The sequence below is a fragment of the Trachypithecus francoisi genome, unplaced genomic scaffold, assembly GCF_009764315.1.
Source record: "Trachypithecus francoisi isolate TF-2019V2 unplaced genomic scaffold, Tfra_2.0 Lachesis_group12, whole genome shotgun sequence".
NCBI lineage: Eukaryota > Metazoa > Chordata > Mammalia > Primates > Cercopithecidae > Trachypithecus > Trachypithecus francoisi.
This window is the reverse complement of record NW_022681457.1, coordinates 8360326-8384834: the sequence shown is the minus strand read 5'-3', so window position 1 is coordinate 8384834 and position 24509 is coordinate 8360326. Positions and strand designations below refer to the sequence as shown.

Genomic DNA, 24509 nt, shown 5'->3' with positions numbered 1-24509 from the left:
TTCAAATTACAACTAAGCACCTCCCTCTCCTACAGGAAAAGCCACACACTCCATTGTGCCCATCATTTCTGGGTCAGTGTCACTCTGACTGAGCTTTTCTGGTCTTCTCCCTCACCTATATGTTACAGGCGGGCTCACTGAGGTTCACAGCGGAGGACGTTTCCGCAAGTCATCCTGAGAAGCTCTGAGTTTTGGAAGGAGGAGTTGCTGGTTTTCATGTGATGACCAGGAGGGGTCATCCTCCTCTAGAAAATTCCAGGACTGGCCATGTGTGGTGGCTCACTCCTGTAGTCCCAGCACTTTGGAAGGCTGAAGCAAGTGGATCAATTGAGCCCAGGAGTTTGAGACCAACCTGGCAACATGGTGAAACCCCATCTCTAACATAAGTACAGAAAATCAGCCACGCATGGTGGTATGCATCTGTGGTCTCAGCTATTTGGGAGGCTGACTGGGGGGGATCACTTGGGCCTCAGAGGCAGAGATTGCAGTGAGGCAAGATCATGCCACTGCACTCAAGCATGGGTGACAGAGTGACACTCCGTCTCAGAAAAAGGAAAAAAAAAATTCCAGGACCATCATTTATATAAAAGAAATGTCCCTTTCAACATCCAAGATTCTATTGGCACGAATCCTAAATATGTAATTATTTTCCCAGAAAAATGACAGTAATCACGTTCAAAATAAACACAGTTGTGAACACATAGCTATAGGTTTTTAAAACACTGAAATAGAGGTAGCGGTAGAACTAAGCTGTGAACAAACGTTTTCTTCATGAACACAGGGGCTCTGCTGAAACAAGGTCTCAAGTCAATCCTGCCCATCCTTCAACATCTCAAAGAATATCATGGACCAGAGGAACTTGAGGGGAACGTTTCCTTAGCAGCTCACAGTTCACCATTTTATCAGATGACATAAGGAAAGAAAGCGGAGTGACAGGCTACTTGAACTAAATTTTTATGTTAGTGTAAAGAAAATAGGTCCTAGGGCCAGGTGCAGTGGCTCATACCTGAAATCTCAGCACTTTGGGAGGCCGGGGCAGGCAGATCTCCTGAGGTCGGGAATTCGAGACCAGCCTGACCAACGTGGAGAAACCCCATCTCTACTAAAATTACAAAATTAGCCAGGCGTGGTGGTGGGTGCCTGTAATCCCAACTAACTACTCAGGAGGCTGAGGCAGGAGAACTGCTTGAATCCCGGAGGTGGAAGTTGCAGTGAGCCAAGATCACGCCATTGCACTCCAGCCTGGGCAACAAGAGTGAAACTCCATCAAAAAAAAAAAGAGAGAGAGAGAGAAAGAAAGTAGGTCCTTGACATCTTTATCAAATACACATTGAAACAACCAAAAATCATTTATCAGGTACCAGAAAAAGTTTCCAATATATGATACAGACTAGAAAGCATGCAGTCTTCGATGTAAACTGAACACAATAAATTTCATAGAGAAACTATATTAAAATAAAAATATATACATCTAATGAAATGTGGGGTCAAAGGAGAAAATTTTGAACACATAGTTAAAAAACAACGATGTGAGGCTGGGGCGCAGTGGCTCACAGCTGTAATCCCAGCACTTTGGGAAGTCAAGGTCAGCAGATCACAAGGTCAGGAGTTTAAGACCAGCCTGGATAATATGGTGAAACCCTGTCTCTACTAAAAACACAAAAAATAGCCAGGCGTGGTGGTGGGCACCTATAGTCCCAGCTACTTGGGAGGCTAAGGCAGGAGAATCACTTGAACTCAAGAGGTGGAGGTCTCAGTGAGCCGAGATCGTGCCACTGTACTCCAGCCTGGGCAACAGATTAAGACTCCATCTCAAAAAAACAAAAACAAACAACAACAACAACAACAAAAACAAAACGATATGAGCTCATAAAATTCCACCAAAGCTTATTTGAGAAGTAGCTATGTATTTTTTTGAGATGAAGTCTCGCTCTGTCACCCAGGCTGGAGTGCAGTGATGCAATCTCAACTCACTGCAACCTCTGCCTTCTGGGTTCAAGCGATTCTCCTTCCTCACCCTCCTGAGTAGCTGGGATTACAGGCACCAGCCACCACACCCAGCTATTTTTTGTATTTTTAGTAGAGACGGGATTTCGCCATGTTGGCCAGGCTGGTCTCGAACTCCTGACTTTAAGTTATCTGCCTACCTCAGCCTCCCAAAGTGCTGAGATTACAGGCGTGAGCTACCGTGCCTGGCCCAAGAAATACCCTTTTTTATTTTTTGAGACACAGTCTCGCACTGTCACCCTGACTGCTGTGCAGTGGCACGATCTTGGCTTGCTGCAACTTCCGCCTCCCGGGTTCAAGCTATTCTCCTGCCTCAACATCCCGAGTAGCTAGGATTACAGGCACCTGCCACCATGCCTGGATAATGTTTTGTATTTTTAGTAGTGACCAGGTTTCACTATGTTGGCCAGGTTGTTCTTGAACTCTTGACCTCGTAATCTGCCCGCCTTGGCCTCCCAAACTGCTGGGATTACAGGTGTGAGCCACCGCACCTGGCCAAGAAATACTCTTTACTTCACTTTTTAAATGTTGAGAAAATATAATTGAAAACAAAAATATATTCCCCTAAGTGAGATATCATCTCCACCGCAATAACAAGACCTTGCCACATATATCACTTTCATACTGTTTCTCTTCTAAATGGATTATCTGATGTTTTCTTAAAAATGAGCTACAATTAAAGGCTTTGCCACTTTCATTACATTGGAAAGACTTTTCTCTCGTGTACTTCCTGTTTTTGTGTGAGTAATGATGAATTGAGGAAATTATTTCCATAGTTATAAGAAATATGGGTTTGGGGCCTACAATAAATTCTTTGGGACGATGAAACTGCAGAACCATCATTTGTAGACTTCTCAACTTGATTACCAATTTTCCTTTCGGTCTGAAATATGTGGAGTTCAGACCAATGTGAATGAAAGCTTGAGCCCAGCTGGTCTTGAATAGGCTTGTTTCCAGCATGCCTTTGATCATATCAGTCTGTACTACCAGCCAACTTTTTTATTTTTGTCATGGGTGCTCCATGGGCATGCCTTTCAACTTCTTGCCACTGAAACTCAAAGTCATGAATATCTTTCTCAATTTCCTGTGTGGGGAAAAGAAAGAGAGATCAGATTATTACTGTGTCTATGTAAAAAAGGAAGACATAGGAAACTTCATTTTGATCTGTACTAAGAAAAATTGTTTCTGTTTTGAGATGTCGTTAACCTGTAACTTTAGCCCCAACCCTGTGCTCACAGAAACATGTGCTGTATCGAATCAAAGTTTAATGGATTTAGGGCTGTGCAGGATGCCCCTTGTTAACAACATGTTTGCAGGCAGTATGCTTGGTCATTGCCATTCTCCATTCTCGATTAACCAGGGACACAATGCACTGCGGAAAGCCACAGGGACCTCTGCCCAAGAAAGCCTGGGTATTGTCCAAGGTTTCCCCCCACTGAGACAGCCTGAGATATGGCCTCGTGGGAAAGGAAAGACCTTACCATCCCCCACCCAGGCACCCATAAAGGGTCTGTGCTGAGGAGGAGGAGTGAAAGCGGGAGGCCTCTTTGAGGTTGAGATAAGAGGAAGGCTTCTGTCTCCTGCTCGTCCCTGGGAATGGAATGTCTTGGTGTAAAGTCGACCATTCCCATTCTTTCTATTCTGAGATAGGAGAATATTCTGAGATAGGAGAAGGCCCTCCTCCTTCCCCCTTGCCTAGTTCTCAAGACAGGAGGAAAGGAAGAAAGCAAAAAGTTAGAAAGAAACAGAAGTAAGATAAATAGCCAGACAACCCTGGCACCACCATTTGGCCCTGGTGGTTAAAAATAATAGTAATAATAATATCAACCCCTGACCTAAACTACTTATTATGTTATCTGTAAATTCTAGACATTGTGTGAAGAAGCATTGCAAAACTTTCTGTTCTGTTAGCTGATGCGTGTAGCCCCCAGTCACGTTCCCCATGCTTGCTCGATCTATCACAACCCTTTCATGTAGACCTCTTAGAGTTGTAAGCCCTTAAAAGTGCCAGGAATTTCTTTTTCGGGGAGCTCGGTTCTTCAGACGCGAGTCCACCGATGCTCCCGGCTGAATAAAGCCACGTCTTTCTTTAACCCAGTGTCTGAGGGGTTTTGTCTTCTGCTCGTCCTGCTATATTTCTTGGTTCCCTGACTGGGAAGCAAGGTGATTAACGGATGGTTGAGGCAGCCCCTTAGGCAGCTTAGGCCTGCCCTGTGGAGCATCCCTCCAGGGGACTCTGGCCAGCTTGAGCGACGTGGATCCTGAGAGCGCTCCTGGGTAGGCATTTGCCCCAGTGGAACACCTCATCAGAGCAGTGCCTGGCAGGTCCCCATGGAGGATCAACACAGTGGCTGAACACTGGGAAGGAACTGGCACTTGGAACCCAGTCATCTGACACACAGTAAGACTGGTCTTGGGAACTTGCCCACTCCATTTGAGTGGAAGCGTAGCTTGATCACCCACGGCGTGCCTTCATTGGCACTTTGGTTTTGGTTTTGATTTTAACTTGGCTTGAATTGCTTGATGAACAGGTATGCCTTTAATGACACTTTGGCTTTGGTTTTGATTTTGATTTAGTGTGAATTAGACAAGTGAGTGACCTTTTACCCTTTCGTTCTTGTAGTGTGAGTGTTGTTTTGCTTGAGGATAAATGGGTCAGACACAAAGTAAGCCCACTCCACTACGAACTATGTTGAAAAATTTCAAGAAACGATTTAACAGAGACTATGGAGTTACTATGACACCAGAGACACTTAGAACTTTGTGTGAGATAGATTGGCCAGCATTAGAAGTGGGTTGGCCCTCAGAAGGAAGCCTGGACAGGTCTCTTGTTTCAAATGGCACAAGGTAACTGGAAAGCCAGGACACCCAGACCAGTTCCTGTACATAGACACTTGGTTACAGCTGGTACTACACCCCCACAGTGGCTAAGAAGGCAGGCAGCAGCAGTGCCAGCAGCAAAGGGACAGAGAGCCAAGGAAAGATCCCGCTCCACCCGCTGAAGGAAAAAAACTCCTAAAGTTCTGTCCGACCCAACACCAGAAGACCCATTGCAGGAGATGGCACCAGTGATCCCGGTGGTGCCTTCCCCCTACCAGGGAGAGAGACTCCCCACTCCTGAGCCCACAGAACTTGCGCCTCCACAAGACACACACACCTCTAGGCCACCCAGAGTAGACAAGAGAGGATGTGAAGCCTCGGGAGAAACCCCTCCCTTGGCAGCTGGACCAAAACTGGGACACAAATGCCCCTGAGAGAGCAGCGGTGTACTGGGATAGATGAGGATGGGCACATGGTGGAGAGGCTGTTTTGTGTACCACCCCCTCACCTCTGTCCACCTTCTCAACTGGAAAAACAATACTTCGTCCTATACGGAAAAGTCACAAGCTCTACCTGATCTGCTCCAAACTATTATCCTGACCCATAACCCCACTCAGGCTGACGCTACCTCATCAGGAAGAACACGCTCACGTTCCTCTCTAACACAGATGAAAGGTGGACAGTGCTCCAAGCAGCGACTAAGTGGCTGGAGGAACAGGCACCGGCTGGTTACCAAAACCCCCAAGAGTATGTAAGGACCCAGTTCTCAGGAACCGACCCCCGGTGGGACCCAAATGAAAGAGAGGACATGCAAAGGCTGAACCCACACAGGGCAGCTCTCCTGGAAGGATTAAAGAGGGGAGCCCGGAAGGCCACAAACATTAACAAGGCCTCTGAGGTCATCCAGGGAAAAGAAGAAAGTCCAGCACAATTCTACCAGAGGCTGTGTGAGGCCTATTGTATGTCTACTCCCTTCCATCCCGGTAGCCCTGAAAATCAGCGCATGATTAACATGGCTTTAGTCAAAGCGCAGAAAACATTAGAAGAAAACTGTAGAAACAGGCCGGGTTTGCAGGGATGAATATGTCACAGTTATTAGAAACAGCTAACCAGAGACCAGGCGGGGTGGTTCACGCCTGTAATCCCAGCACTTTCAGAGGCCGAGGTGGGAGGATCACGAGGTCAGGAGATTGAGACCGTCCTGGCTAACACAGTGAAACCCCGTCTCTACTAAAAATACAAAAAACTAGCCGGGCGAGGTGGCGGGCGCCTGTAGTCCCAGCTACTCGGGAGGCTGAGGCGGGAGAATGGCATGAAGCCGGGAGGCAGAGCTTGCAGTGAGCCGAGATCATGCCACTGCACACCAGCCTGGGTGACAGAGCGAGACTCCATCACAAAAATAAATAGATAGATAGATAGATAGATAGATAGATAGATAAGATAGATAGATAGGTAACCAGGTGTTTGTAAACAGGGACGCAGTTAGCCATAAGGAAAACCACAAACAGAATGAACGCCAGGCCTGGCGAATCATCGACCTGTTAGCCGCAGCAATCCGAAGGGTCTACAGATACGTTAGATAGTATGTTCAACATAACACGTGATATTCATTATCTGGATGAGCTAAAATACAAGTGCTGTCTCAGAGACGACAAAGTTCGGTGGGTTTAAAGAAAGGAAAGTCAGGGCTGGACGCAGTGGCTCGTGCCTGTAATCCCAGCACTTTGGGAGGCAGAAAAAGACAGAAAAAAAAAATAAAGGAAAAAGAAAAAGAAAGGAATGTCCAAATCGGAAAGCTGTCATGATCACAGCACTAGCCATGACGAGCATTTGTGAATGCTTCCCATGTGCTATATACACTCTTCTAAGCGCTTCCCATGTCCTCAGGCAAAAACTAACAACTGTCCCATGAGACAAGATTTGTACTGGGAGAGAACGGCCTCACATACACTCTGGGAAAGTGGCCACATATCAAATAGCTAAAAATGTCAACCTAAGCACCTGAATCCAGATGTCTGGGATTCAGCTTTGAATATAACCACCTAAATAATAGATACAGCTTCAAAACTAAACTGACAGGGTTTTACCTAGTGGAGAGAACATGAGAGAATTCCAAGGGTAGAAGCAGAGTCTTGCTCTGTTACCCAGGCTGGACTGTGGTGATGCGATCTCAGCCCACAGCAACCAGTGCCTCCTGGGTTCCAACGATTCTCTTGCCTCAGCTTCCCAGTAGTTGGGATCACAGGTGCCTGCCACCACAGATAATTTCTGTTTTTAGTAGACAGGAGGTTTCACCTGGCCAGACTGGTCTCGAACTTCTGACCTCAAGTAATCTGCCTGCTTCAGCCTCCCAAAGTGCTGGGATTACAGGTGTGAGCCACCATGCCTGGCCCAATTCTTCTTACTTTTAAGTCACTATTGTGATAGCTGACGACAATGGAAAATACCTAACATCATTTCAATTATTATAAAAATAAAACATTTCTTTTTTTTAATTTTTTGAGACAGAGTCTCACTCTGTCACCCAGGCTGGAGTGCAGTGTTGTGATCTTGGATCACTGCAACCTCCGCCTGCCGGGTTCAAGCAATTCTCCTACCTCAGCCTCCTGAGTAGCTGGGATTGCAGGTGTGCGCCACTGAGGCAGGATGCTTCAGGCTCAGAGAAGATTGGCTACAATACTTGGCATTTCAGAAAGCAAAGAGACAGAATAATCCACTGAGGAATATCACTTACCTGAGGAATCAAAACCATCCTGGCTAACACGGTGAAACCCTGTCTCTACTAAAAATACAAAAAATTAGCTGGACATGGTGGCAGGCACCTGTAGTCCCAGCTACTCGGGAGGCTGAGGCAGGAGAATGGCATGAACCCAGGAGGTGGAGTTGCAATGACCTGAGATCACGCCATTGCACTCTAACTGGGGTGACAGAGCAAGACTGTCCCCAAAAACAAAAACAAAAAAAATTAAAATAAATTAAAAAAAGAAAATAAACATAAGGCTGAGTGCAGTTGCTCATGCCTGTAATCTCAACACTCTGGGAGGCCGAGGTGGGCAGATCACCTGAGGTCAGGAGTGTGAAACCAGCCTGGCCAACATGGTAAAAGCCCATCTCTACTAAAGATACAAAACTTAGCCAGGTGTGGTGGCGCTCACCTGTAGTCCCAGCTACTCAAGAGGCTGAGACAGAAGAATCACTTGAACCTGCGAGGCAGAAATTGTGGTGAGCTGAGATTGTGCCACTGCACCCCAGCCTGGGTGACATACAGAGACTCTGTCTCAAATTAATTAATTAAAAAATGGAAATACAGAAAGATCTGGAGAGGTCTCAGGAATCTCTAGCCAGCCTGATTGGAGAGTGTCCTTCCTCACTGAAGTCAGACACCAAAAACCATGAAAGCTGGCTGATTTCTGAACTGCTGAAGTTCCAACAGACCTTAACCAGATATACAAAGAGATAACATGGATGATCTCAAGGAATTAAACACAAATTAACAAAACAGAGACTTACAAATAATCAGACCAAAAATTCAAAATAAGCCTGGGCAACATGTTGAAAACCTGTTCCTACCAAAAATACAAAAATTAGCTGGACATGGTGGTGCACACCTGTAGTCTTAGTTACTTGGGAGGCTGAGCTGGGAGAATCGCTTGAGCCTGAAATGCAGAGACTGCAGGACACATGGTGCTCTCTGTGTTCTCAGAGAGGGCGCTTTTACAGCTGGGAGTAGGGATGGAATCTTCCCAGATCTAAGAAAAGAGGAAATGCCACATCCTAGAAGCAGCCATCAGTTTCTCAATAGCGCCCCCTGCAGGAGGAACCCTCCAGATACATGTAGCGAAATCAGCACACTCACAGGCAGCCAGCGTGGCGTCCAAGGTAACAGCGAAAAACTGGAAAGGACTCACGTGTCTTCATTCAGAGAATGCGCCAAAAAAGATGAAAAACAGTAAGCTCTCTTGTCTCCTACCTTCAAAACATGGAAATTTTCAAAACTTGTGGGATAAAATACCGCAACAAAACATTTCTCATGCTGAGCTCAGTGGCTCACGCCTGTAATCCCAGCACTTTGGGAGGCTGAGGAGGGAGGATCACTTGAAGCCAGGAGTCCCAGACCACCCTGGCCAACATGGTGAAACCTCATCTCTACTAAAAATACAAAAACTTAGCCAGGCTTGGTGGTGCGCATCTGTAGTCCCAATTACTCCAACTACTCGGGACGCTGAGGCACGAGAATCGCTTGAACCTGGGGGCCAGAGTCTACAGTGTGCTGAGATTGCGCCACTGGACTCCAGTCTGGGCGACAGGCGCATTCATCAAAGAATTTTTTCTAAAATCTCAAAATGATGTCCAAATATATTTCTGCAGGACTTATGCTGACTTGCCACAGAACTCTCAGCAGTGATTCCCCATTGAGCCATGGGAACGGGTGGAAGGCTGGACAGGAAAGGGAACGCATAAGTGCACTTTTCTTTAGACTTTTACTACACAACACATATATACATTGTGTGGTGTTTAAAATTTAAAAAACACTTTAATAATAGGTAGAAGAATATGGCTCCATCTTCTCTAACAATAAGTTCTGCTCTGATGTCAGAATTATCATTTTTACCTAAATGCCTGCTTCATCAGAGTTCCTGCAAAAACGAAACAACTTTTTTTTTTTTTTTTTTTGAGACGGAGTCTTGCTCTGTCACCCAGGCTGGAGTGCACTGGCGAGATCTCGGCTCACTGCAACCTCCACCTCCCAGATTCAAGCAATTCTCCTGCCTCAGCCTCCCCAGTAGGTGGGACTACAGGCGCGTGCCACCACGCCTGGCTAATTTGTTGTATTTTTAGCAGAGACGGGGTTTCACCATGTTTCCATCTCCTGACCTCGTGATCCGCCGGCCTCAGCCTCCCAAAGCGCTGGGATTACAGGCGTGAGCCACCGCGCCCGGCCAAAAAAGAAAACTAATAACTTTAAACATCAGCTAGCACAGGGTTTTTTTCTGTGTATAAATAATCCAGGTAAACTACAAAATTAGCTGGGTAAATGTAAAGGAATACATGCTTTGTAAACAAACTTGTCATAATTTAGGATCTAAGGTTATTATTTGACATTAGCTATCTGGGTAATTTCCGGTTTAAGAATTATAGGAGGCCGGGCCTGGTGGCTCAACCCTGTAATCCCAGCACTTTGGGAGGTGGAGGCAGAGGTGGGCGGATCACGAGGTCAGGAGATCAACAGCAACCTGGCCATGATAGTGAAACCCCGTCTCTACTAAAAATACAAAAACCAGCTGACCGTGGTGGCTTGCGCCTGTAGTCCCAATTACTCAGGAGGCTGAGACAGGAGAATCGCTTGAACCAGGGAGGAGGAGGTTGCAGTGAGCAGAGATCGCCTCACTACACTCCAGCCTACGCCATAGAGCGAGACTCCGTCTAAAAACAAACAAACAAAACAAAAACAAACAAAAAACAAAGAAGAGAAAATACAGTTACAAGTTTTCTAAATAAATATCCTGAGAAAAGAAAGGACAGGAAAGTTGTCCTTCACCTCCAGTGTGCAAGCTCTGCCTCCCGGGTTCAAGCCATTCTCCTGCCTCAGTCCCCCGAGTAGCTGAGACAACAGGCGCCCGCCACCGCGCTTGGCTAATTTTTTATATTTTTAGTAGAGAGGGGTTTTCACCGTGTTAGCCAAGATGGTCTCCATCTCCTGACCTCATGATCCACCTGCCTCGGTCTCCCAACGTGCTGGGATTACAGGCGTGAGCCACCGCTCCTGGCACCTAAACAAGCCGTTCTAAATCTCGGTCCTGGCTGCAACCAGCGCCGCACTCCACCCCCTTACCGAGGTCCTTGCCACCTCGCCCTCCCCCTACCCCAGCTACCCCAGGCTGTGGGGAGCTCGCCCCGCCGCAGGCGTCTTTACCTACTCACAAAAGGCGCTTTGCATTTAAACCACTTTCAAATTAAGAAGAAAAACAGGTCATTCCAGCACTTCCGCAGGCCGAGGAGGGCGGATCACCTGAGGTCGACTTAGAGACCAGCCTGGCCAACAGGCTGGTCTCTAATTTTGCATTTTTCTACTGAAAGTACAAAAATTAGCCGGGCACCTGTAATCCCAGCTACTCGGGAGGCGGAGGCAGGAGAATGGCTTGAACTCGGGAGGTGAAGGTTGTGGTGAGCCCAGAGCACACCATCACACTCCTGCCTGGGCAACAAGAGCGAAACTTGTTTTTTTTTTTTACAAAAAAAAAAAAAAACTGCTACTAGTTACACAGGGCTCCTCAGAAAGCAGGGGGAACGCCTCTTGTTTCAAGTTTTTCTTGTTTAGGGGTTTACGTAAAAGCTAAGCTAACTGCCGGTGGGCTGATAGTGTGACAAAACTTACTAGTTTGTTGATTCAAAGCGATCCTTGGTATTTTAGTGTGCAAGTACTGGAAAGCATGACTGTAATTATCTTAGAAGCATACATTGTCATGGGATATTGGGTCATGTGGACATTGTGTTTCTTTAGAAGTTTGTCCTTGCAGATACCATAAGCTGCTTTCCTTACCCATTAACATCTTATGACCTTGACTTGTGCAGTAAGGAGTATGTCTTCCTAGTTTTAAAGGACTTGAGCTTTGACATCCTGGCTCTCCGAGGTTCCTGCTTAATAGTTTATCCACTTGTACACCACAAAGTCTGAGCACCATTGTGGAAGACACCACTCCAGTAATATATCAAAGACAGACTGAGAACCTACTCCAATAACATAAATAGTAATAGCAATGCTATGGGAATATTAGGAAGTTAAATGTATGTATACAATTGATCATTATTTTCAGTTTTATATTGGCTAAAACTACATAGGATGGTTAATCAAATATTAGAAATATCTTTCAAAAATGCGATCTAACATAAACACACATAGCTTGAGAAGACCATTTCGTCTATGTTCAATATATTTGGAGTTCAGATTTATGAACTTATTTTATGCTTTTCATTAGATCGTTTGTTTTCTATCTTGATTTATTCTGTGTTCATGAGCTTGTGAACCAAAAGTATCGAATAGGTCTCAATTTAGAAAGTTTACTTTGCCGGCTGGGCGCGGTGGCTCAAGCCTGTAATCCCAGCACTTTGGGAGGCCGAGACGGGCGGATCACGAGGTCAGGAGATCGAGACCATCCTGGCTAACACGGTGAAACCCCGTCTCTACTAAAAAATACAAAAAACTAGCCGGGCGAGGTGGCGGGCACCTGTAGTCCCAGCTACTCGGAGGCTGAGGCAGGAGAATGGCATAAACCCGGGAGGCGGAGCTTGCAGTGAGCTGAGAACCGGCCACTGCACTCCAGCCCGGGGGGACAGAGCGAGACTCCGTCTCAAAAAAAAAAAAAAGAAAGAAAGTTTACTTTGCCAAGGTTAACGACGTGTTTTGCAGCCGATGTGGTCCAGATGTAGCTGGGTTATATATCTTCTGCTGTGGCCTCAAGCAGACAGAGAGCAGGGAGACAAGGAACCAAGTTCTTGGTGCCTCTTGTGTTAAGGGTGTGCATCTATTCCTGAGGGCTCCCTTCTAGTGATCTAATCACCTCCCACAGTCTTCAACTCCTAATCCCATCACATTGAGGGTTAGAATTTCAACATATATGTTCTGGGATGGACACATTCATTCCACAACACTGTCCATTATCTCTCTCTCTCTTTTTTCTTTTTTAGAAGGAGTTTCACTCTCGTTTCCCAGACTAGAGTGCCATGGCATGATCCTGGCTCACTGCAACCTCTGCCTCCAGGGTTCAAGCGATTCTCCTGCCTGATTCTCTAGTAGCTGAGATTACAGGTGGATGCCAAAATACCCAGCTAATTTTTGTATTTTTAGTAGAGATGGGGTTTCACCATATTGGTCAAGGCTGGATTTGAACTCCTGACCTCTGGTGATCCACCCACCTTGGCCTCCCAAAGTGCTGGGATTACAGGCATGAGCCACCGTGCCTGACTGATATTTTTAATTTTACATAGACCAATTTAATGATCTTTACTTTATCAATATTTCTTGATTCGTGCCATGGAACTGCCAGTTTTTCCTCTCCCAGTATACAAAGAATTTCAACCACAATTTTCCTTGTCTTGATATAATTTCATCTTTTAATTTCACCTATAGTCGAGACCAGCTCAGTCAGGGAGACCCTAACCCAGCGGTGCTAGAGGAATTAAAGACACACACACAGAAATAAAGAGGTGTGAAGTGGGAAATCAGGGGTCTCACAGCCTTCAGCGCTGAGAACCCTGAACAGAGATTTACCCACGTATTTATTAACAGCAAGCCAGTCATTAGCATTGCTTCTATAGATATTGGATTAACTAAAAGTATCCCTTATGGGAAACGAAGGGATGGGCCAAATTAAAGGAATAGGTTGGGCTAGTTAACTGCAGCAGGAGCATGTCCATAAGGCACAGATCACCCATGCTATCGTTTGTGATTTAAGAATGCCTTTAAGCGGTTTTCTGCCCTGGGTGGGCCAGGTGTTCCTTGCCCTCATTCCGCTAAACCCACAACCTTCCAGCGTGGGCGTTACGGCCATCATGAACATGCCACAGTGCTGCAGAGATTTTGTTTATGGTCAGTTTTGGGGCCAGTTTATGGCCAGATTTTGGGGGGGGCTTGTTCCCAACAACTTATCAAATGTGTTTATTGTACCTACCTTTTAGGTAGATTATGATGGGAGGAATAAACTCATGTTTTTCAAAGGCGTGTCCAGTAAGCCAAACACTAATCATTAGAAGTATTTACAAAGTGACCTACAATTAAAGGCTTTGCCAAACTCATTACATTGGCAAGGTTTTTCTCTTACGTGTACTTTCTGTTTTTGTGTGAATAATGAAGAATGGAGGAAATTATTCCCATACTTATTAGAAATATGGGTTTGGAGCCTATAAGAAATTCTTCGGGCTGTTGAAACTGAGGAGGCATTGTTGATAGACTTCTCCACTCAATTACCAATTTTCCTTTTGGTCTGAAATATGTGCAGTTCAGGCAGATGTGAATGAAAGCTTACTCCAAGTGATCTTTAATAGGCTTGTTTCTAGCATGCCTTCGATCATATCACTCTGTACTATCAATAAACGTTTTGGTTTTTGTTATGGATGTTTCGTGGCCATTTCTTTCATCTTCTTTCCACTAAAACTCAGTCATGATTATCTTTCTTAATTTCTGGGAAGCAAAAATCTCCAATGTGATGACTTTTATGTCTTTCTAACGTCCCTATGTAGAAACCTTCTCCTGTATTACCTTGCTCTGTTGACAAGAATTCCATCATGCTTTTCGAAGAGATATCTACAAAATATAATGACCAATAGGTTTCCAATTAAGTACAGATGGTAAATAATATTGAAATGTGTAAATATTACACAAAAATACTTATTTTAAACTTCCCAAACATGATCTTTAAAGTTTAGGAACACAAAAGGAGTACAATTATTTAAGAAAGAATGGGTGTGATCTGACTGTACAACCCCCTCTGACTTTCAGTGTTCCACATACCCCGGCCAGAGCCTCCTCGGCTTCTTTTTTTCCCTCTCTCCCCTTCCCCCCGCCACAGCGCCTCCATTTCCTTAAGGAAGAGGTTTTTTCTCTTTCCCTCCCCCACACCATAGTGGCATGTGAACAGGCCAGGCGGGCGGCCGAGTTTTCCAAGCAATAATTTCACCAAGATATCCAGCGACAGGCAAAGGTCCAGTGGTGACAGCCCCAGCACCAGCAGTGGCAGATGCGGACTAGCAAGACCCAGCCGCTCCAGAGGCTGAAGAACATGAGGAAAGAAAACCTTCTGCCACCCAGCAGAAGAAAAACACCAAACTCTCTAGCAAAACCACTGCTAAGTTATCCACTAGTGCTAAAAGAATTCAGAAGGAGCTAGCTCAAATCACCCTTGATCCTTCTCCTAATTGCAGTGCTGGGCCTAAGGAGATAACATTTATGAATGGAGATCAACTGTACTTGGTCCACCGGGTTCTGTATATGAAGGTGGTGTGTTTTTTCTGGATATCACATTTTCATCAGATTATCCATTTAAGCCACCAGAGGTTACTTTCTACATCAGAATCTATCACTGCAACATCAACAGTCAGGGAGTCATCTGTCTGGACATCCTTAAAGACAACTGGAGTCCCGCTTTGACTATTTCAAAGGTTTTGCTGTCCATTTGTTCCCTTTTGACAGATCGCAACCCTGCAGATCCTCGGGTGGAAGCACAGCCACTCAGTATTTGACTAACAGCACAGAACACGACAGGATAGCCAGACAGCGGACCAAGAGACACACAACATAATTCACATAATTGGTATGCAGTGTGAAGGAGCAGAAGGCATCGTCTCACTGTGCTGTAAAACTTTATCGCCTTTACGATATGAACTTCTGTGTATATGTTACAGTGATTCTACTCTGCTTTTATCCTTTGGAGCCTGGGAGACTGCCCAAAAAGGTAAATGCGATCAAGAGTAGAACTTTGCAGCTATAGATTAGTTATATTTAAAATGCCTGCTTGCAAGTCTTGCTTCTCTGGGATATCAAAATGTATTTTATGATATACTAAGGATACTTACTGGTCCTGAAGTCTACCAAATATTATAGTGCATTTTAGCCTAATTCATTATCTGCATGAAGTTATAAAAGTAGCTATAGATGACTAGGAATTATGTCATTTGTATTAAACCCAGATCTATTTCTGAGTATGTGGTTCATGCTGTTGTGAAAAGTGTTTTACCTTTTACCTTTGTCTGTCTGTAATAAGAGGATTTCCTTCTACCCTTTGTAGCTCAGAGAGCACCTGATGTATCATCTCAAACACAATAAACATGCTCCTGAAGGGGGAAAAAAAAAAAAAAGAAAGAGAAAGAAAGGGCGTGATCTCGACTCAGCACAACCTCCACCCCCAGGTTCCAGCGATTCTCATGCCTCAGCCTCCCAAGCAGCTAGGACTATAGGCGTGCACCACCTGGCTAATTTTTGTAGTTTTAGTAGAGAGGGGGTTTCACCATGTTGGCCAGGCTGGTCTTGAACTCCTGGCCCCAAGTGATCCACCCATCTCAGCCTCCCAAAGTGCTGGGATGACAAACATGAGCAACCGTGCTGAGCCAGAAATGTGTGTTCTGAAAACAAAGCCAGATAGAGATTGCTGCCTAGTTCTGTGCATGGTCCTATTAGTGAAGAAAAACAATAATGTGCTAAATATGAATAACAGTGCCATATAAAAATTTGAGGGTAAATCTTGTTTCTTATATAAAAGTAATGGTGTCTTTTTTGCTAATTCCTATATGATTTGAAATAAATCCTTGGACCTCTAAACACAGTCTGTGGAATAAATAAGACATAAAAAGTAAAGCCAGCAAGTTGACAGACTAGCAAATGCTGGGCCCTCATATCCTCATGGAGACACCAACTTAACGAATAATTTTTCATCAAAAATATCTTCGTGAAAAAAGTCTGGAAACCAGTAAGGGAGCCGTAGTATTCAATGAACACCGATGCAAAACTGGACTGAATGGGTGGGAAAGTTTGTGGAAATTTGTTCATCTCCATCCCACTGCCTCCCTGGCACAGGGCAGTATGCTTCTCTCATTATTTTCTTCTAGGGACAAAAGAAAAGAACAAAACTTAAATCCACTGTTCTGGCTTGTCGGGCATTTGCATGACAGACTGCATTCTGTCTCTTTTGAGTGGGATTATTGAAAGAAAAAGTGAAGCCCAGGAGCGGTGGCTCACGCCTGTAATCCCAGCACTTTGGGAGACCAAGGCAGGCAGATCACGAGGTTAGGAGTTCGAGGCCAGCCTGGCCAACATGGTGAAACCCCGTCTCTACTAAAAATATAAAAATTAGCCGGGCGTGGTGGCGTGTGCCTGTAATCCCAGCCACTCGGGAGGTTGTGCAGGAGAATCACTTGAACCCCGGAGGCAGAAGTTGCAGTGAGCTGATCATGCGAGTGCAGTCCAGCCTGGGTGACAGGGTGAGACGCCATCTCAGAAAAAAAAAAAAAAAAGAAATAAACAGTGACATAGTTTGTAAATCAGCTTGGAGGGTGGAGAAAAAGGAAACACAACACACCAAACCTCATGGGATGCAACAAAAACACTCCTAATAAGGAAATTTATAACTAAAAATGACTACATAAAAACAGAATAAGAGTTTCCAATCAATGACCCACGTTTATACCTCAAGGAAGTAGAAAAAGAAAAAACTAAACAAAAACATACATAAAAAGGAAATAAAGACTAAAAGAGAAAGAAGTAAAATAGAGAATAGAAAGCACTAAAGTCGTGAAAGTAACAGGTGATACTTTGACAAATTCAAGAAAATTGACAAAAATTGACTTAAAAAACTAAAATCAAAAAGGAATCACAACTCATTCTATACAAAGGAAATAAAGAAGAAATGGATAGATTTCTGAAAACACATAACATACACATACTTAGTATGAATATAAAAGATACAGACCTGTAACTTGTAGGAAGATTGAATCAATAATCAAGAACCTCTTCAAAAGAAAAATCTTGTACCAGGTAACTTCAGTGGAGAACTCTACCAACTCTACCATACATTTTAAGAAGAATTAAAGCTAATCGTCCTTAAACTTAAAAACAAACAAACAAACAAACAAAAACCTCAAAAAGCCAGGCACAGTGGCTCACACCTGTAATCCCAGCACTTTGGGAGGCCGAGGCAGGCAGATCATGAGGTCAGGAGATCGAGACCATCCTGGCTAACACAGTGAAACCCCGTCTCTCCTAAAAATACAAAAAAATTAGCCAGGCATAGTGGTGGGTGCCTGCAGTCCCAGCTAATCCGGAGGCAGAGGCAGAAGAATTGCTTGAACCTGGGAGGTGGAGATTGCAGTGAGCCAAGATCGCGTCATTGCATTCCAGCCTGGGTGACACAGCAAGACTTGGTCTCCAAACAAACAAACAAACAAACCCTGAAAAGGAGGGAAAGTAGGGAATACTTCCAAACTCATGCTATTAGGCTAGCATTACCTTGACATCAAAGCAAGGCAAAGCTACTACAAAATATAGAAAAATATCCCCGATGGATGGGGAAAATAATTTTCAGAACACTTCCCCCAAACTAGCAAGTTAAAATCAAATGCATATTAAAAGGTCGTATACCATGACATGTGAGTTATTACTGGAATGCAAAGATGATAAAACACACGAATATCAATCCATGTAATACTCCACATTCAGAGAATTAAAGGGGGAAACAACATCATTTTCTCATTTGATGCAGCAAACATTTGTAAAGTGAACACATTCTTTTGTGATAAAATCACTCAACACAGTAAGAATACAAGAAATCTGGTCGGGTGCAGTGGCTCACCCCTGTAATCCCAGCACTTTGGGAGGCCGAGACGGGCGGATCACGAGGTCAGGAGATCGAGACCATCCTGGCTAACATGGTGAAACCCCGTCTCTATTAAAAAAATACAAAAAACTAGCCGGGCGAGGTGGCGGGCGCCTGTAATCCCAGCTACTCGGGAGGCTGAGGCAGGAGAATGGCGGAAACCCGGAGGCGGAGCTTGCAGTGAGCTTAGATCCGGCCACTGCACTCCAGCCTGGGCCACAGAGTGAGACTCCGTCTCAAAAAAAAAAAAAAAAAAAAAAGATGGTGAAACCCTGTCGCTACTAAAACTACAAAATTAGCCAGGCGCGGTGGCATGCATCTGTATTCCCAGCTACTTGGGAGGCTGAGGCAGGAGAATTGCTTGAACCTGGGCGGCAGAGGTTGCAGTGAACAGAGATCACCTCACTGCACTCCAGCCTGGGCGACAGAGTAAGACTCCATCTCAAAAAAAAAAAAAAAAAAAAAAACACAAGAAACCTACCTCAACATAATAAAGGCCACTTAGGAATAGCTCACAGTTACCATCATACTTGATGGTGAAAGCCTGAAATCTCTTCCTCTAAGATCAGGAAAGAGAAGCCTGCTTTTGCTATTTCTATTCAGCATATTACTGGAATCCTGACCAAAGAAATTAGACAAGAAAAAGAAATAAATGCCAAGCAGCAGAAAAAGAAAAGTAGAATGCTCTGTGTTCACAGAAGATATCATCTTACATGTGGAAAACACTAAAGATTCCAAGGGAAAAACTGTGAAATTACATATGTGATTAGGAATATAAGGAACTCTTACAATTCAACAACAGAAATCAAAAACAAAAATTAAAAAATGAATCAAGACCAGGCACGGTGGCTCATGCCTGTAAAGTCAACATTTTGGGAGATAGAGCCAGACAGATCACCTGAGGTCAGGAGTTCGAGACCAGCCTCCTGCCTCAGCCTCCTGAGTAGGTGGGACTACAGGCGCCTGCCACCATGCTGGCTAATTTTTGTATTTTTAGTAGAGAGTATTTTTCACCATGTTGGCCAGGATGGTTTTGATCTCTTGACCTTGTGATCCATCCGCCTTGGCCTCCCAAAGTGCTGGAATTACAGGCCTAAGCCACCGCGCCCGGCCTGCAATTCTTATTCTCAAATTTAAACAAAATTTAAATTTATCATGAGAGAGAAATCAACATATCACAATTATCACATACAATCAACCCACCACTCATCTGCACCCCTCTTTCATCATTACTGTTCCCTTCCCTCACTCGGTATCTCTCGTTCTCATCTGTGTCTCTCTAGCTTTTTTTCCGTTTCCCCCCGGGTTTCTGCTCCTTATTTTGTGCCTCTCTCCTCTCCTGCTCTTTCTCCCCTTCTTCCCTCGAATCCTTCAATTCCATATATTCTCCTCCATTTTGCAACTTGTTTCGCCCCATACTCGTCTTTCTCCCCTATCTTGCCATTGTCCGAAATCTACATGTTATTTCTGCTGCCCCGTGGCTCTCCCTGTTAAATTCCTTCTTCCCTGTTATAACCCGCTGTCCTCACTCTCTGGCACCCGCAGATGCCCAGGCCTCTCCCTGCTCTCCTTGTCACCAGCTGCCCCTCTCGCTGTCCCACCATCATCCTGCTCTGTCTTCAGTGGCTCCAAATCCCTCCTCTTCCCCACGCTGAGGGGCCTCCCCTTTGCTGGCTCTCTCCTTATCTTGCTGTCCTTCATCTTGCTGGACATCGAGCTTTTCTCTACATTGCTCCAGTTGTTTCCCTGTTACTTTCTCAGCTCCTTCCTTCTAACTTCTTTTCGCAAATTCTTCACCCATAGTCTACTTTGCCATGTGTTTACGGGTTTCCTTCATTCTTTCCTCTCGTTTTTCTATTTCCCTCTCAGTTCTCTGTCTCCTGATCCTTTTAGCCCACACATTCACAGGAGGCTTTGGAGTAAGACGCCTGCATCCCGGAGGAGCACATTTCCAAGGGGTGGAGCTGGGCAGGCAGGAACCGGACAGGCCCCGGGCACCTCCCCAACGCACAAGCGATGACTGCGAAGAGACCTGGGGATGAGCAGGGCCTGGCACGAAGAGGAGGGAGGTGGGGGGCGACGGCGCCTTAGGCCGGGGTGGGGTCTGCAGGATCCTAGGACCAGGCAGAGGACGCGGCCTCCCCGGGACTGCTGCTGCAGCCCTGCGCTACAGGGGCCGACGAGGGCGAGGCTGGGGAACCGCATAGCCCTGAATTCACCTCGTGGGTGAGGGCTTTAGGTGGTGCAGGGCAGGAGGAGGGGTCAGTAAAAGGTTTTAAACGAGAACACTGAACGAAAAGACGTGTCTACGTGACCTGAAGGGAGAAAGATCCAGGACGGATTCAGACTCAGAATGATTTTACCCCCAAATCATTGACACAATCCCGGCTCTCACGGCGACGTGTGACTTCCTTGGGGAGGGGTTATTTTCAGGAGTGTACGAACCTGCAGATCCCGGGTACGGAAGCACCAGAGGACTGCGAAGCCCGTTTAATCTTTACAGACGCGCTGCGGCCCAAGGTTAACTCCGTGCGATCTGCTTCCGGGTCTGAAGGAAATGGCACGCGCAGGGCGGAAGTCAGGGCTTGGCGCGTCCAGCAAGCTGCGGATTGGGAAAGGAAAAAAAGAGGGGGCAGGGCCTGTGCTTTCCTCTTCTGGCTCCCAGCGCATCTCTATTTTCCGGATTAAGGAGGCGATATTTACCAGTGAGGCTGAGGCAACTCAGCAGGATCTCCCTGGGGCGGAGCAAAGTCTGCGATTGGATCCAGGAAAATTCCTGCTATCGAAATTAAGTTTAGTAACTTAATTTAAAAGCCCTGGAATTGTCTGTGAAGGGGATGCCAACTGGAAGGGGAAATGCAAACTCTGCATGCAGTGATAGTCCAATTCCATGTTGACGCCCCATCGAACAAATAGAAATCCCTTTATTTTCTGGTCTCCATTTACTCCAGAGTCAACCCTGTACTCATTTCCAGAAACTTTTTTTTTTTTTTCTTTTTTTGAGACCAGGTTTCACTCTTGTTGCCCAGGCTGGAGTGCAATGGCGTGCCTTCCGGATTCAAGCGATTTCTCCTACCTCAGCCTCTGGAGTAGCTGGGATTACAGGCACGCACCACCATGTCTGGCTATTCTTTTTGTATTTTTAATACAGATGGGGTTTCTCCATGTTGGTCAGGCTGGTCTCAAACTCCTGACCTTAGGTGATCCACTGGCCTCAGCCTCCCAAACTGCTGAGATTACAGGCGTGAGTCACCGCCCCCAGCCCAGAAACGTTCGTAGTGACAACACCTGGGCTGCAAGGCCTGCGAAACTAGGTCTGTTATCATCCGGTTTCACCTTGCCTCTGCACAGGAGACAGTGCACTGAAAACAGCAGGGTTTTGCAGCAAAGAGTTTAATAATCTCAGGGCTAGCCAAGTCAAACAAGTGGGAGAGGGAGAGAAGAAGTTAATTATCAAATCCGTCTCCCGAAAAGCTGGGAGACTAGGGGTTTTGAGGATAATCTGGAGCAAGGGGCTAGGAAATTGGTGTGGCTGATTGGTTGGGGAGGAAATTATAGGAGGGTCCAAAACTATCCCGGAGCTGAATAAGTTTTTGGGTGGGGGGGGGTGGTCACAGGATCGGGTGGTGCCAGTTCTCTGGTACCAGTGAAGAGGTCCAGGTGGTTGAATACTGGAGGTTAAAAAATAATAAAGAAAAAAAGAAGTCCAGGTGGCCTGAGCTGGTCTGCCCAATTGGAAAAGCCTGAAAAACACCTCAAAGACCAATCTTAGGTTTTGGCAAAAGTGATGTTATCTATAGGAGCAATTAGGGAAATTACAAATCTCGTGACCTCCATATGACTGGTTAATGTTTATACCTACATTTTAGCAGAATTCAGGTACCTCCCATAATCCTAACTTTGTGGCCTTTCATCATATAAAAGGCGTCTTACAAAGGTGGTACACGTCACCTGAGGGTCAGTTTGGGAAGGGACTATTACCGTCCTTGCTTCCAAGTGATAACTATAAACTGATTTATTCCCGTAGTTAGCCAAACCAATGCCCAAGAATGAGCAAACACAGCTTCTGTTGTTAGAAACAATTAAGTTTCACTATCAATTTTTGCAAAGGCAGTGTCAGGTTCAGTGATATGTTAGATGACCAGATGACCAACTTATGCTTTAAATAAGCTGTATTTTTTTTTTTTAAGAGATGGAGTCTTGGCCGGGCGCGGTGGCTCAAGCCTGTAATCCCAGCACTTTGGGAGGCCGAGACGGGTGGATCACGAGGTCAGGAGATCGAGACCATCCTGGCTAACATGGTGAAACCCCGTCTCTACTAAAAATACAAAAACTAGCCGGGCGAGGTGGCAGGCGCCTGTAGTCCCAGCTACTAGGGAGGCTGAGGCAGGAGAATGGCGTAAACCCAGGAGGCGGAGCTTGCAGTGAGCTGAGATCCGGCCACTGCACTCCAGTCCGGGCGACAGAGCGAGACTCCGCCTCAAAAAAAAAAAAAAAAAAAAAAAAAAAAAAAAAAAAGAGATGGAGTCTTGCTCTGTTGCCCAGGCTGAGTGCAGTGGTACAATCTTGGCTCACTGCAACCTCTGCCTCGTGGGTTCAAGTAATTCTCCTGCCTCAGCCTCCCAAGTAGCTGGGACTACAGGTGCATGCCACCATGCCCCACTGATTTTTATTGTATTTTAGTAGAGACAAAGTTTCACCATGTTGCCCAGGCTGGTTTTGAACTCCTGAGCTCAGGCAATCTGCCCGCCTCAGCCTCCCAAAGTGCTAGGATTACAGGTGTGAACCACCATGCCTGGCTAAGAAGCAGTATCTTTTTAAAAGTAGATATTAATTACATAGTTTTTCCTTGTAATTGTTATTCATATTTATTTACTTGAAACACTCTCCTGTCATATTTATTTATTTGTTCATATTTATTTATTTGAAGCAGTCTTCTGTCCTCCAGGCTGGAGGGCAGTGACATGATTATGGCTCACTGCAGCCTGGAACATAGAGGCTGAGGTGATCCTCCCACCTCAGCCTCCTGAGTAGCTGGGACTACAGGCATGAGAAATCACACCCTGCTATTTTTTCTTTTTCTTAAATACAGATGGGGTATTTAATTGGCAGGTTGGTATCAAACTGTTGGCCTCAAGCAGTCCTCTCACTTCAGCCTCCCAAAGTGCTGAGATTACAGGCCAGAGCCACCACACCTGGTTACTTTTGTTAGTTTATTCTATACAAGATGAGTTAACCTCAAATACTTCTGAAATGAACTTTGTTGACATCCTAACTAAACTCAGATTTTTTTTATCTTGCCCAAATTCCTATCAAAGGGGTCTGGGGAGTCATGCCCTACAAATCATAAATTCTCATCAGATGGGTTTTATTTAACTCTATATATTGTGACTTACTTTCCAACCTGACTCTGGCATAACACTACGAGACAAAAAAGAAAATCAAAATATTTTATTCCAAAACATGTTTCTTTGCCATATTTTGAAATGGCCCATGGCCAGGCGCAGTGGCTCATACCTGTAATCCCAGCACTTTGGGAGGCCAAGGCGGGCAGATCACCAGAGGTGGGGAGTTCGAGACCAGCCTAACCAACATGGAGAAACCCTGTCTCTACTAAAAATACAAAATTAGCCAGGTGTGGTGGCACATGCTTGTAATCCCATCTACTAGGGAGGCTGAGGCAGGAGAATCGCTTGAACCTGGGAGGTAGAGGTTGCGGTGAGCCGAGATCGTGCCATTGTACTCCAGCCAGGGCAACAAGAGTGAAACTCAAAAAAAAAAAAAACTCAAAAAAAAGAAGAAAAAAGAAATGGCCCTGCAAAGCTGTTCTTTGTGGGGGAAAATTTGCATCTGTAAAGAATCTCTATTAACATAGCTAGATCTTTTTCTTCCAGAGCCTCCCAGTCCTAAAGAGATTAACTAGGTTCTGAATAGGAAATATTTATCATCTATTTTCGCAAAGAGCAGCCACTATAAAACTTCAAAAGAATTTTGGGCCAGGCACGGTGGCCCAGGCCTGTAATACCAGCATTTTGAGAGGCTGATGCTGCTCACTTGAGGTCAGGAGTTCGAGCCCAGCCTGGCCAACAAGGTGAAACCTCATCTCTACCAAAAATACAAAAATTATGCCAAGGGCAGTGGCTCACGCCTGTAATCCCAGCACTTTGGGAAGCCGAGGCAGGTGGATCATGAGGTCAGGAGTTCGAGACCAGCATGGCCAATATGGTGAAACCCCATATCTACTAAAAATACAAAAATTGGCTGGGCACAGTCGTGGGCGTCTGTAATCCCAGCTACTTCGGAGGCTGAAGGAGGAGAATC

At 45.3% G+C, this 24509-nt stretch overlaps 1 protein-coding gene and 1 pseudogene across 1 annotated transcript in view; one reads left to right on the top strand and one right to left on the bottom strand.

Moving 5' to 3' along the window:
- The window catches only part of LOC117093626 (zinc finger protein 888-like), a 385964-nt gene that overhangs the window by 32575 nt on the left and 328880 nt on the right, over nt 1-24509 (bottom strand). The window lies entirely within an intron of this gene.
- Nucleotides 8592-15659, top strand: LOC117091350 (annotated as a pseudogene).